General features: G+C 39.5%; 1 long non-coding RNA gene across 1 annotated transcript; it reads right to left on the bottom strand.

The window, feature by feature from the left end:
• Positions 1–26: 26 nt before the first annotated feature.
• On the bottom strand, positions 27–668 carry LOC148424786 (uncharacterized). Its single transcript, XR_015865386.1, has 2 exons — positions 475–668; positions 27–272 (listed from the first exon to the last, which is right to left on the bottom strand). It is a non-coding gene; the product is annotated as an uncharacterized LOC148424786 (long non-coding RNA).
• Between the last annotated feature and the right edge of the window lie 9521 nt (positions 669–10189).

Raw genomic sequence — 10189 nt, 5'->3', positions numbered from 1 at the left:
GATGTTGAGCTCAAAGGGAAACAATATGGTGGATTGACTTTATTATGAACAAAGCCTTTGTCTGAGGCGCCGGCTCGCTGGACGGGGGTCCGGGTTCTGGGAGCAGCTTTGAACTTTGCAGGTCAAAGACATCACAGAAGCAAGTCGCTGGTTCACATTCATCTCGTTACGTACCTCACACGGGAGGCCTGTCGCATTTGTCCTTTTGATTGTCCTCCATTTCTTTAAAGGTCTGCCTGGAACCATAGGTCATCGCCAGGCTTTTATGTGTTCTAAACAAATGTTGCCCCATCATCTTTTAGTCAAGAGGAATGACCGCAAAGCGCCGTGTGAGTTCCAAAACAAAGCAACAAATTGTGTTTGTTTGACTGAATAGGAAACCCGCCAAACATATTGCGCATCAACAGAAAGGTGCCAACGCTGTGAAATAGGCGGAGCAAGCCCACCACAGAGAATAATGGAAATCACAGCTACCTTTGATGCATGCGAAGTCCTTTGGTTGCGCCCGCCTTCATTCGGCTAGCCTGTGGATGTTTTAACCTTCTGTAAAACTTACTCAAGCATTTCTCTCGCCATCGTCACATCAGAGTAACTTGCTGCCGCTGTCCTACTTGTGATATTTAATTCATGAATGTCCCTTCCTTCCACTGTTTACCAGTGCCCCCCGTTCTGCGACCGAGACTGTGAAATGAGAGAGGCGAGTCATGGCAGGTGCTGCTGCTACTTCTTGTCTTTGGTGTTTTGACGAGCTCAGTTGCTGCTGGACTGCCTTTGGCAAGGTGTTCAACCCTAATTAATAATGACACTACTTTGGACAAGCTGTGTTCTTCAATAACATAAGTAAATATGAAGGTATGGCAGTTTACATTTTCCCCCTATTAGGCACTCAGTCTTAAGTAAACAAACAATACATAGGGGATTTCTATCAATCTATCATGGAAGACGCATCCTTTGACTTCAGGCTATTATTGCTCGGAGGAACCCGTGCGTGTTGGCAAGTATTGACAGCCTTAGTTTGATGATATATTCTCAGATGGGAGGAAGCGGGCCGGTGCGTTAAAAGCACAGATGAAACGGAGGCTTGCTGTCTTGCTTTGGTGTCAGTGAGATTATTCATTTCAAAATTTGAAAGCATTAATAGACATTCAAACACATCTTCCTGATTAACTATAAGCCAAAAATCAAAGAGTCATTTATTAAAGTGGTATTTATTGTTGTACAATACAAAAACACATTCCAACCTAAGTATGAGATGAAACAGTATGTTTTTGTGTAGCGGATCAGGAACGGGGGGGGGGGGGGGGGGGGGCAAAAGATGTCTAATACATTAAACACTGTGATGTTTAAAATTTAGCACTCATTAGTTGAAACGTTGACTTTTTAATGACAAACGGTCTAAATCTTACACAGTGTCACATTAAGATTTAAGTAAATATGTGTACTGCAGTAATCTTTGTCTCCAATATGTAAAGTAAACTAGTTTTCCCGGTACCAACATACACATGGATGAAAATTCCTTAGGGGTGGAGGGGAGAGCGGTCATACGGCGGAGATTTCACTTTTTGCAGGGGTTTTCGGCCCCTATTAACCATGAAAACTGAGGGAACACTGTATATGTGTTGACTAATCACTAGATAACTAGGCCCGCGGGCCGTATGTTTGACAACCCTGGCTTAGACAAACCGTTAACTTGTATAAATTCTGTAAAAAAAGCAGTTGTTGAAAGTTTTTTTGAAGTGGCCTTTTCCTTGTGTCAGTTGAAAAGGATACAGTTTTAGGTATACTTATCCTATTTTTACAGAAAATAGTCTTATTTATGATCAGCGTGACAAGTGGGGAGGGTGCGAAATGTTTTGTCTTTCCAAGCGAGTGGGGCTTGCAAAATACAGTTGAGAAGCACTGCTTTAATGAATTCTTGGTATGAGCCTTTTTTCTTAGAGGCAGCAGACATTTCAAATAAATCCATCCAACGACAGAGCACAAGTTCAGGTCAGCGACACGTCGCCTTCCAAACTGGATCTATGTGTTGGTGATATGTTCATTAAAAGAGCCCATTTCACCCTCTCTTAATCGCACTACATACTGTATGACACGAGAAGAAACAGCCTGAAGCTAAAAAGTGGTGCATAATGTATAGCTCCGGGTCAAGCTGCCCGATGAGGGGTGTATGATCATAATAAGCAAGACGCATTACTCTCCCAACAATTCTGTCGCGACGGATTGCACGTTCAAACAATAATCAATCTCTCAGCACACAGTAAAGTCATTTTGATTATCGTCGGTAGAAGAGCGTCTGTGTTTGTGTGTGTGACGCAGCGATTGCCCACGCGAGATAGTGTGTGACAGCTGACTGTGACACTGCAGGTGTTTAAACTGTGCTGATGTAATTGGTCACAGGGGGAGTAGAAACAAGAGCTTCACAGTCCTTGATTTGATCCCTTGGTTATTGATTTCTCAGTCTGCTTCTAACAGAAATAATTGCCACATGTAATGTATTATTCAATTACAAGACGCTGCTCTCAAGTTTGGGTTTGATGGTCCTTTTTGAATCACCGAGACCTATAGATAATTCAGCAATGTCGGCCCATTAAGTAGAGTGAATATAAAGTTACGCATTAATCCAGTCCATTTATTAGGAACTGTGACAGTCGCCAAAGTTTCTCATTTTCCGCCTTTGTATAGTTGAAAGAACCTGTCTATCTTTGCGTCAGCTTGAGCAATATTCTGTTTTTCCCTCACGCGAAAACAGAGTTTGTATGAGCTCAAGTTTTTCGGAGTAGCGATAGCAGCTCATACTGTGTAACGAAGACGGCGGTAAAAGAAAACAGCAACAACTGACATATGAATGAAGAGCAAGCGGCGTTCACTGAGACACTGCTCCCCCACGATGCTTTGACCAAACCGTGAATTTCTAATGGTAATGGTCTCCTCAACTGCGATTAACCTAAAAAAAGTACAATTCCAAAATTTCTGAATAAAGTTCTCAACGGGAATGCATTTGACTTAACAAATTCAAAGAGATTCATTGTCAGCCATCAAATATATATATCGCCGATGTCAATATTCATCAAAATGCCAAATATCAACACTGATGAACGGTCTATCCCTCGTCAAAAGTTTGGAAATAAGTTAGAATTCACGTTTTTTATTTTTGATGTTCTTCCTAAATTGTAAACACACAAAGAATTAATACTACATTAAAAAATGTTCTTCAGTGCAAAAAATGTTTTCGGTTTGAGATTCTTCTTGGTGCAATCTTCTTGTTGCTTAGCTTTGTTTTTTTTCCCCTCAGCATTATGACGATGAAGCTTTGTGACATGAAAGGACTGTCACTTCACATCTGTTCATTTCAAAGCTCACCATTTTAAAGTTTGAACTTGTTAAACGTTTTTGAAATCGAGGTACTTCCAAACTTTTGAATGATATAGAATTTATCCTTCACACCCATATTACTTTCAACTACAAATTTAGGTTGTTTCTGATCTGCTCAACATTTTCCTTTTCAATCCGAAATGTAATTTTGACCTTATTATTATTATGTACGTCCATTCAGCAGCCAACATTGCATACATGCAAATACCGATAATATCTTCATAATTTGACCCATAACAAATCGTCATTAAAAATAAATAAATACAGCTAGATGTTTGAATACGTTCGTCAGGGTGTGCACACCCAGATAACGTCTACAATTGTCTTCAGTCACGAGATAATCATCGGCATCTCTCAATCAGCATTGCAACATTCAGGTTGATTCTGGTGTTTCAATCTCATTTTTTCTTTATCTGTGCAGCCCTATGCGACAGACACAGTTTTAATGATCACCCATCCAGCACTTGTTTACAGCTCAGCTTCCCGGTCATGTTCCGTTAACACCCGGCGCTGTTAATATTTATCGTCAGCTTTAATTGGTTTGATGTCACTACACTGGCGTAGCTGTCGGCTTACTTGTTGAACGGGCCTCGGCGTTGTTTCAAAAGTCTTTATTGTAGTGACAGAGGAGCCCCGTTCATTAAAGTTTCACATTCCATTTTCATCAGCATGAGAAGGATTCTCTAAATGCAAGCGAGCTGGATCCCCGTGAGCTATGGCAGGGGAGGCACGCAGTCCGTATAAATTATCAGCAATATGAACTGGATCGAAGATGTTAATTGCACCAATGGCTAGTTATGTGGGGAATTACTATGCATTTCATGCAGCGATAATAAAAATGAATTTTTGAACAAAGAGATCTTAAAATAATATCTACTCTACCGAGAATACTAACATCAAAAGAATAATTCAAGGCTTTGAAATGTATCTTTGTGGTCCGAAATGTTAAGCACTAGCCTTGAGAATATTGTACACCACTCCGGTTTGTGAAAGGGGCGAAGAAGACACAAAACCAGCGGTAATTAACAGTTATTATTGGCTGTTTCTACTTTAATTTGACTTTCAAATATTAGCTCTTATATATAAACTTTGCTTGTGGCGTCTGCAAATTAGCTTTAGCGTATCTGCTCTAATTGGGCGTCACCGAACTCATGGCAGCTACACACAATAATGTAAATAATCCAGTCCAGGAACATGTATTTGACTATGTAATTGTTTATTAAAATCCCTTAATGTGATGTGCAGCACCTTTAGAGGTATCGAAACATATTTGGGTTGGATGTTTGTGACTGATTATAAATTAATCAACTTTGCTGTGTTACTCGGGGGGGGGGGGGGGGGGGGGGTGCTCTTTTTAGGTCAGACGTGTATTCCCCACCCCCCATATTTTAATTAGAATATTAGATGCATGCGCTATTTGAGTGTTGTTTGTCGTTTCCTGTTATTCTGGTGCAAGTAGTATTTAAAAAACGAAATCTGTTAATTCAATTAAACCTGCAACCTAAGTGATAACAATTATATTTTGGGTTTTGTTGCAAGAATTGCCTGTAAAACCACTACCGTTGCCGTTCACTAACGAGGCTGAGAATTAGTCAAACCTGCCCCTAAGCTCTCAAATATTCTTTTCCTCCACCCACTTGCCCTCCTATCGCTACCCTCCTGCCATCTCTCTGTCAACTGTGCTTTTGCCTCTTGCCACAGATCAAATGCACCTGCCAAGCCCCGCTACCATTTCTGAGCATGTTCACTAATTACCCACAAAGCCTTGACGATTTATATTCCAAATAAGGGATTTGCCTCAAATCGGGGGAGCAGGGCCGTATCGCATGACAATGGTTTTTATTTGCTCGTTTAGGGAAGACTCTCCTGGGATCAAGCTGTTTTCGCTCATTTACGGCTAATAGAGGCTTCTTGGTTTTGTTCTTTTATGTTATGTATCATTTTGAATAGGCAGCAAACCCACCCCCTTGTATTCTCTAGTTAGCAATTTATAAGCAAAAATGGTGAAATGGAATGAGGCCATTGTTGTAATTGTTTTCATCTTTACAAGCAAATAAAGTGCATCAGGAAGGGGAAAAATTTGAATCAGTTTCATTTCACAAAAACCCTGTAAAATTTTCCATTACATTTAAAAATACTCTCTATGATTTTGTTACAACTTTAATACAAGTTAGAATGTTGATGACAAGAAAAGCAATGTCAAAGACAATAAAAGTCAATCAAGGATGTGCAAAAATCTGACTAAAATATGCATGTATTTTGCTAACCCTTGTAAAAAGATTTTATTTGTTCTGACTTCTTTCTATCCATTGTGTTCAGCCCTTAAACAGAGCCTCTTGATACGCTTGATAGTGATATTTTGAAGAAGTTTCCATGAATTAAAAAAAAATGAAATTTTACTCCTCTAAAAGTTTAGTTCACAAATTATTTGGGTTTGACTTAATAAAAAAAAAGAATATGAGACACGTCTCAATTTTAACAGGATGCACCTCAGGATTTATGCCTGAAAATGGACTTGATCAGTCTTTTTCTTCCTTTTTCATTCTTATCCCTGATGGAGTCCTTTTGTTTTTGAGGAATGTGTTTAATCCAGTATCTGTTCAGAGTATTTTGGTGGACTTTTATTTTCCTTTTGCAGTGCTCCCTCCATCTGACATCAATGAAGATTAATGAGCCCACCCCAGAAGAAGCTGGGCTTGATTTAAATGCCACCAGCTTGCATGAGATGACTTCCCTTGACCAAAAATTAAACCTGCGTGATGACACACGTTTTTTTTCCCCCCTTTAACATAACAGTATTTCGGCTCTTTCGCTTTTTGGTAATAGCTGAAATGAGCACTAGATGTTTTTATTTCTTTACATCATTTTTGTCAAAACAAACAAATAAAAAAAACAATAAAACTTTAATTTGTAGTCGCAGTAGAGTTTTCAAACCACCCCCCCCCCCCCCCCCCCCCCCCCACACACGAACGATTACACAACAAAAATATTTGAAAGCAAAAGAATAAGTAGTGGAGACACCAATTCTGTAACCTGCCAGGAACAATCCCCGCGGCTTCTCATGAAGAGTCTTCATAAAAGCTCTCATAAAACGAACTCCTTTTAAGTGAGGCACCCTCCTTCCTTTACCAGTCAAGCCACTAAGTGAGCAAAAACCTCCCTGCATCACTTCTTCACAATCAATACAGTACAACTCTCTTTAAGGCAACCACCCGGACGGTTAAGCTCTCGCATTGCAACATGTTGTTTTTACAAATTTTCATATTTTTCTATCAAGATTAAAAAAAAAATGTGCACGGCAAAATTCTTTGCCTGTGCGGGTTGGCAAGTAGTACGTATCAAAGGAAATTCTTGTGTCGAGCTGAGACTGTCATTGAAGACCAGATGGTGGAGCTAAAAACCCAAAAGAGAAGGTTGCGATTTTCTCCAACCCAACTATTCGCCCCTTCATGTTGCCTGGGTGGATTCAGTTTGTATTTGTCTACGAGCATATGCGAGTACTGTGGTCCGTGTTTGTGTTCACAAGTGTATTAAAGCGTGCATGTTTGTGTTTACGCCCAGCTTAAAACACTCACTTGAGAAATGCAACAAGGCTCATTTTCCCCCACATAGGCTGCTTCTGGTCTTTGGATGAATAATGGTTGAATTCAACTGTGTTGAAACATGACCACATTCCACACACAGTGCCGTTGAACAGTTGAAAACAACCCCATCTCTACATTTCTGAATAAAAAAATTCAGTGATTGGAAATCCAAGTTGATTGGTAATTCTTACCATTTATGTTGCTAATACGTCAGAAACATTTGCTTTAATGACACTGAGAACCGATCCAATCCGTATCACAAAAGTCCAAGAGGAAAATAATTTTTGGTGGGGTGTCCAAATCGCAAGCATCACAATGCATTTGCAATGAATGGGGCCAAAGAGTAAGTCTTCTCTCTCTTTGTTATTCAGGTCAAACAAGAGGTACATAAACAATCAACCTTTTACAGAATCTTAAGACATCTGCGGGTTTAATTACGCATGTCCCCCCCCAGGACACTGTAGCAATGCTTCGGCATGATGGCTTTACCTGGTGGCCCTTCACTGACAGGATTGACGTGTCGTGTAGTTAGATTTGGCAGGTGTTCATTCCGCCGAGCCCCGGTAGCGGTAGCAGGCTTCTCATTTTATCAGCCCCCGGTTAAGGCATTGGCCAAAATAATTCTGCAGCAATTACCATATGTTGTGATTGTGGTTTTTGGAGCAACCCTACAACATCTGTGTTATACTGGCATCTGGGGCACCCTGGAAGAAACTTCCTTGCTCCTCACACTGCATTCTTCTCTGCATCAACTTAACATGTGTGCACAGTACTGATTTGGATGCTATTTGCTTCACTGTTTAAATGCATTAACATTGAAATCATTTGCTAACCTTAATGTCTTTTATTTTTTTTTTACGAGGCAACATTGCCGTTAATAAACACACGGTACGTTTACCTATGAAAGCCACAAGAAATAATAAGAAATAAAACCAGCTGCTTCTAAATGAAAGCTTCATTTGGGGATTTTTTTTTGGCTCACACAATCAGTTATCCCCACAAACTTGTAACATCAATCATCATTTGTCACAAACTATTCAGCAGAACAGGTGGGACGATAACATGGCCTCCACCAGGGACCATCATGGCAAAGTCAGTGGGCTGATTGTCAGGGTGGCGCAGCCATGTTAGGATGGTCTCCGTTGAAGGGTTCTGGCAGTCCATTTAACCACTCAGTTCACAAAAATAATCTTTTGCAGACTGGTCAAATTATTCAAATGCTTTCTGAGTGAGTCTCTCCTGATTGTTACAGCATTGTTGCTGACTGCAGATGAAATTGTAACCTATCACAGCAACAAGAGATGTGGTGACAGATTTAAATGAGATACTCAATAATTCAATCACTTTTTGGTAACTTTGGAATAGAGTAGACCTTCTGATTTCCCAATGTGTACCTGAATATATACCGTAGTTACAGTGTATGAGTCACATTTTAACTGGGATGTCAAATTATTATTATTATTTTTTTAATCCCTGACTTTGTGCTTTCTGTATGCTGATTAGATCGGTTGTCATGCATTGGGCTTCCTGTGCTTGAGTTGTTGGTGGTTGTAAAAGCAAAGGTCAATCACACCCTGTAGTAGGCTCTGATTGGCGATCATTGTCTTTGGTGTAAGTTCGGGATCAGAAGATGTGAAAGTGGAAGCGCATGTGAGAGTTGTCGGTCCCATGAATTGTAAATTTAACTTCAAAATAAAGTTAAGTGCCAATGGCACCTTTGATAAAAGTAGAGTGATATGGATTCTTTGTGCTGACAACAGAATCAGCTCAAGTTTAGCCTACCAGATAAATGCAAAGCACCCAGCTGCCACTACAGCCACAATTAACAATAGCAACAAAGACGCCAACGTAGCAAGCCTATAGGAAATTTCTATTGCCAAACAAAACTCAAGTTTTCAATAGCCAATAGCCAGGATGGGCAATGTTTCATTTATATGTCGTTTTTAGTGGTGACTGACATAAGAAAATAGCACCATTGCTCATGTTGGTCAAAACTAATGGTTGCAGCTAGCAGGTAAATGTTTATAACTGCATCTGCTGAAGTTTGTTCAAAGAAAACAAATGACTGAAGTTACCTTTTTGTTGGTAGAACTTCATATTTTGATCTGCCACAATAACACAATGCATCTACAATAAAATAAAATATGGGTAAAAAAAACAAACAAACTGATTGAGAGTTTTCATCTGAGATGAAAAAAATGACATGAATTACATCAATGACTTAGAGATCCTAACTAAGTGATCTCTGAATCTTTTTGATTTTCAAAATTATGTTGAACTCGTAAATATTACAACATAAAACAAGCACATGTTATCTTAAATAGAGATTGGAGCATTCAAAATGCGAATGTGATGCTTGTTGCAAAAGCACATTTGTTTTTTAAATACATTCTCTTTGAAACTGCTCAAATGAAAATAAACACTAACTTTGATGACAGCTGCCGGGGAACAACTTGTGTTGCCTTGTTTAGGCTGAGCTCTGAATGTTTACAATATCTGGCCATGCCCCAGCAGTAAATCAAATTTACTGGGCAAGATGGATTTTATGTTCCAGTGTTAGTCTCAGATTTATTACCACTGACATGAACACATAAGGGGAGGTTTAATACAGTCATGACGGCATAGCTGACTCCGTAATTCATCTGAGCTATAGCAATTAATATTTCAATTAAATTAGTTCATTAAAAAAAAGTCCAAGCATCCATTTTCTGTAGCCGCTTATCCTCACCAGGTCGCTAGCTTGCTGGTGCCTATCTCAGCTCTCTAGGGGCAGTAGGTGGGGGACATCCTGAACCGGTTTCCACCCAATCACAGCACACACGAGGACCAACATGGATTCATGCACCCAAACACAGCTAAGGAATTTAAAAAAAAAAAAAAAAAAAAGCCACGCTTGACACGTCAAGCTCCTTAATTGATTTCCTTCCAGTCCAGCTATGGAATAATGACAGTACTCCGACTTGTACTTACAGAAATGTAGAAAGGCTAAATATGTAAACGTGGAATGGACCAGTAATTGTTTTCTTAAGTTCCATTTTGTCCTTTTCAAATGGGTGTTTCTCGTTTTCAAATAGAGATGGAGGTACTTTCACTGAATCAATCAGACCAAGTGTGAAAAAGAAAAAAATTAAACACTTATTGCAAGTATATAATTAGGGCTCTGAAACACATTGTTAACTTCAATTTGAATAGCACTTAGCAATAAGGAAATGGAAGAATCAAGCTTGATACGC

Source organism: Hippichthys cyanospilos, chromosome 4 (genome assembly GCF_059441005.1).
Source record: "Hippichthys cyanospilos isolate Australia breed blue-spotted pipefish chromosome 4, RoL_Hcya_1.0, whole genome shotgun sequence".
Lineage (NCBI taxonomy): Eukaryota > Metazoa > Chordata > Actinopteri > Syngnathiformes > Syngnathidae > Hippichthys > Hippichthys cyanospilos.
This window is presented reverse-complemented; position numbering and strand designations above follow the sequence as displayed.